Source organism: Lethenteron reissneri, chromosome 43 (assembly GCF_015708825.2).
Source record: "Lethenteron reissneri isolate LAM-NWPU_2019-01 chromosome 43, ASM1570882v1, whole genome shotgun sequence".
In the NCBI taxonomy this organism is placed as follows: Eukaryota; Metazoa; Chordata; class Hyperoartia; order Petromyzontiformes; family Petromyzontidae; genus Lethenteron; species Lethenteron reissneri.
The window spans coordinates 4,841,335-4,846,592 of NC_083821.1; positions in this window are offsets into that span (position 1 = coordinate 4,841,335).

A 5,258-nucleotide genomic window follows, 5' to 3' on the forward strand; every position below is an offset into this window, starting at 1 on the left:
TTGGGAGATGAGAGGGAGATGGGGAGATGTGGGGGAGATTGGGAGATGTGGGGGAGATTGGGAGATGTGGGGGAGATTGGGGGATGAGGAGGAGATTGGGAGATGTGCGGGAGATTGGAGATGATGGGGACATTGGAAGATGAGGGGGAGATTGGGAGATGAGGGGGAGATTGGGAGATGTGGGGGAGATTGGGGGATGAGGGGGAGATTGGGAGATGTGGGGGAGATTGGGAGATGTGGGGGAGATTGGGAGATGTGTGGGAGATTGGGAGATGTGGGGGAGATTGGGAGATGTGGGGGAGATTGGGAGATGAGGGGGAGATTGGGAGATGTGGGGGAGATTGAGAGATGAAATTGGGAGATGTGGGGGAGATTGGGAGATGAGGGGGAGATTGGGAGATGTGGGGGAGATTGGGAGATGTGGGGGAGATTGGGAGATGAGGGGGAGATTGGGAGACGTGGGGGAGAATGGGAGATGTGGGGGAAATTGGGAGATGTGGGGGAGATTGGGAGATGTGGGAGAGATTGGGAGATGTGGGGGAGATTGGGAGTTGTGGGGGAGATTGGGAGTTGTGGGGGAGATTGGGAGAGGTGGGGGAGATTGGGAGAAGTGGGGAAGATTGGGAGATGTGGGGGAGATTGGGAGATGTGGGGGAGATTGGGATTCGCGAAGGTTGAAGCTGGGAGCGCTTTTAGGTGGAGGATGAGGGTTAGTCAGCAGCAGCAGCAAAATAATAACCACGTGCTTAGGGTGGGTACCGATGCGTTGCTTTGGAATGCGAGCAGCAGATGCGCGCTGGAACCACTCCAATGTTCCCCTGGTTGCTGGAATGAGAGCTAGGGCACAGCGCCCTTCATGAGGCCATAGATCAACACTTTCCCTTCATTTAAAGCAGGTGAGTGCGCGTGTTTATTCCACAAAGGGACGCCCGAAAGCAGTAGTGGGGGCTAATAAGAAAGACCAAAGTCAAGAACAAAAAATTTGAGTTCCAACCACTTCCAAGAGAAAACCTTAAGATGCATTTAATGAAGACAGTGTGACCGGACAGCGATGCGCATTGGAGATGATATGAGCATGATTTTGCGTTCCTTAAATGACTTATATTATATATTGCCGAGCAGAGGCATGCCTAAGCGCGTGTCAAACCCACCAACCTGCGTGCGCAGCCTTGCTCCCCAGAGGACTGTTTGCAAAAGCAGTTGCCAAGAACCTTGTAAGCATGTGACTGGTGCAAGTTGATTTGTTGAAACCAACTCTCGACAACCGATTCAACTTGCTCTCTCGGTGTGTGTGTGTGTGTGTTTAGCTGTAACCGCGTGTTGTTTTTAGCACCTTCATAACGCGTGATCATAACGTTGTCCGACACCTTTTATACAGCGATGTCTTTAACGTAATCGTGGGAGAACTGTGATCTGCTCCCGTCAGGTCCTGAAGAAGCATTTGGAACGAAACGTCGGACATCATGCCCAAAACATACACGTGGTACATGCCGAACAACACGTGGTACAACCCGAAAACACAGCAGAGAGCGACACAGCACAACCAAGCACAACCTACGGAGTACAGCGTGCTTCAAAGATTGTTAGCACTTTTTGGGACTATCGATTTTTTAAATGGAAAAAGAACGGATAATACACTGTAACATGATAACAAATGTATGTTAATAGCTTCAAAGTAAAATAATCTCTATTTGTTCGCCATCGTTGTCAACACGTGGCCTGGAATCTTCTCCAGGTGGTCTCCAGAGCCCGGAGGCGCATTTCTTGTGGTGTTGTTGCAAATTCTCAGAAGTGTTAACATATTTTTTGAAGCACTCTGTATAAGCTATCCAATACATAGTTCTTGCCATGATGAGATATGGCTATGGGCCGCCTTTGTCTTCCCAGCGCTGAAGTTCACACCACCACCGCTGCCGCATCAGCCATACCAACTTTAGGCTGAGTCGACCTAGGGGGAAGCTCACCGCTAGATGCCAAACATGCATGAGATGGGATGAGTTTAACATCCCAATGCAGAGCACTCGTGGCAAGCAAGTCTTGAAACGCAACGATGGCTTCCCAGGAACAATCTAAGGGCATAATCATTATTATGAAAAAAAAGGATTAAGGTATTCATATTCAGGGAGGCTCTGCACCATTATCCAGGAGTCTAACCCAGGTTGGTGGAGCTCTTAGCGTGATGTTGCTTACCAATCACAAAGCCAACACGCATACATTATGCAGAAGGCGTCGTATGAACGGATCGTTAGCCCTCATCAAGTCATGTGTATCGACAGACTGTAGCCATGCACGTGTGGTTATACATTTTAATTAACGCCCGCACGAAGAGCATTTACAACTAATGAACGCCTCGAGGTATATTTATAAAGTACATTGTACGGGACTGGTGCAATAAACCATGCCCCACGTATGTAATGATTTTTATGTGATTTTAATGTTGTATACAGAACCCGCTGAAAGCAGCGGAGAGTGAAGCATGGTCACACAAATACACGAGGGTTGTTTGACCATATTTCACGAAACGCAGCTTTCAGTGTGCGTTTGTGAAAGGGCGAGCACAGGCCCGGTTCAGGACACCAGTCGACAATGATGTTAGCCGTGACTCGGGAATCGAACTCAAGTTGGTGGGCTCATAGTGCAGTGCGCTAACCACTCTGCCACTGATCCACTCCAATAGGGGGAATTATTTGTTGATGCTGCTGCGTTGGCAATGGCGCACAAGCACAATTAACAACTACATCTCAACACGGTCATCAATAAATAACACCGTGGCCTTAAAGGTAAAATTACGTATTCGGTCGCCAATTATACGTTTCCGCTCAAGGTCACGGTTTATATCACTGACGAATATGTTGAGTTGTATTGTTAGGAGGGAAATAAGGGGGCACACTAAATGTAGTAGCATCGACAATTCAAATTATGAAACGCACGAATGGACTTCCATAAAGGCACCAAGATGTAAATGTAATAAAAAAAACATCAAAAGTAGTCACACGGTAATTAAACAAACCCCGACAACCCGTGTAACGATGTGCAAATCAAAAGCTTTTCTTACCCTCAAACGTGGTGGGGCTCAATTCCTAGACTCTTTTCATCACGGCGTAGTTTAACATTTCCAATCTTACCAGAGAAAATTACGGTACGAGTTAAATTGTATAATTGGTAGTGCTGGTAATCAGCATAATACGTGCAATATGTAGAATGTCTTAGACGAAATTGCTCGTGTAGATACGCACAAATGCAGCGTTCCGAGGTGTACTATGAGAGTTTGCAGCAGTTATTTGTAAGAGAAAAAAAATACAATAAAATCACGACCAAATGAAAGGGGGACTGGTGATGCCACGAAAAGTAATCCTAATAATTCCTGTTTTATTTTCTCTCATTAATGAACCATCAAACTCGTATCGAAAAATCCAGGGAACACGGCCTCGGCGTGTCTGTACAATATTACAGCTATTCATCATTTGGGTTGCGAATTCATGACACGTTGTTGTTTTTTTAATCCTACAATGCACCACGCCACGGGGCTGAAATTGTTACCAGTGACCTTCACTCAAATGTCAAATTGCTTGAACCGCACATTTTCTCGCCGAATGCGGGACGTGAAAACCGCGGGGTTGAAAAAGCCTGACACCGACATTGGAAGGCGGACAAGGGATCGTGATGATTTTTACTTTGCGTTGAGACCTTTTCGTGCTGGCGTCTTGGCACAAGCGGAAGATTTGCTCCGCGTTATAACGGCCAAGATGAATTGTCTTCCACGCTCCTCCGATCCACGATTAGACACAACTAACAAACACCAATAGCTCTCTCATCTTGTATGCGCGCGCACACGCGCATACCCAGGTTGCTTGTGCGCCGCTGCGCGGGTGGGGGTTCCATTTCATTGACAAGTTAAAATGTACGATATTCTTCGGATTATAAGATACACACCCTCCACACCCCATCCATATTTTAAAACAAAAGTAGGGGTTACGTCGCAAAATCCAGGCGTGTGTACGACTAGGATTTGACACCGGTACAAGGTTTGTGTTGCCTTACAATCCAGAGAACATAGTGTACTGTGTTAATTATAACTCCAAAAGCTCAGGTATTTAAGGAGCCATTAAAAGTCTTATTACATGATTCAAAATTATATACCAACTTTTTTGTTGTGCCTGAATGTTGTAACTATGTGGTGACGCTTTATTTCATACCCATTTCAAGCCATTTTCATCACTTTCGTAATTGTCACGTATTAGTCACGTTGCAAAACAAAAACCTACGCAGGACCCTGCCGTGCAATATTAATGTTTTAGGCCCGCATGATTTTGTAAATATCATCATCATAATTTCAACTTGTAACGCGTTGCCGCACAGAAATTTGCTCGTTGCTTTCAAAGGGAGAGAGAGAGAAAGACTCAGAGGCGTGACGAGGAACCGCAGACGAGCGGGAAAGGCAGCAGCCACATGGCGAGCCAGCGCCAAATTCACCTCCTCCTCGAAGTTCCGCGGTCCTCTACATATCAAGGCGTTTTCGACCACTTAAATAGTGTTTACATGTACAGGCGCCCCCTTTCCAGCACCTTCCCATGGAACTGCGATGTGAATATCAAAAACTCACATGAGTGGAATAAAGTATTTCATAGCGTGTGAAGTGGTACAACAAAGGCATTGCCGACTGCAACTGTGAAGAAGCCTTCGATTAAAGCAGCGTCCAATTCGTATGGGGCTGCCTGTGGCACACAGCACCAAAGTGTGCCGCTACAAGATGAGAGCCTCTTGGTTTTATTTTTGTTTGATGGGGGGAGGAGGGGATGAGGAGGGGAGGTCCCCTTTTTAAGCAGCACCAGCAAGTGGATGAGTGCACCACCAGGGTGGAATGGAGCTGCGTTTCATGGTGTTTAAATACCATAGAACTGGAAGGTGCAGTGATGATAATGCAGCACAGAACATATATTTATATTGAACACACTTATATGGCTGTGTTAACATTTATATAAAACAACCTGAAACTAAGGTGATCTTTTCTCGATTTAAACCAAATGTGCACCTCCAATGCTAGATTTGCTTTTAATGCAGATGCTCTCAATGCCAAAATGTACAGATATATTGCATTGAATCCATTGCTTATTTAGCAATGTAATAAAAGCTTATTGTTTGCATCGCTTAATAGTAGACCCAATGAAGTTGCCTTTGCTACATATGGTATCACGTGTTAATGGACTTTAAGTTCGGACAGTTCAATACTAATCCTTAATCACAAAGCCTTGAACAAA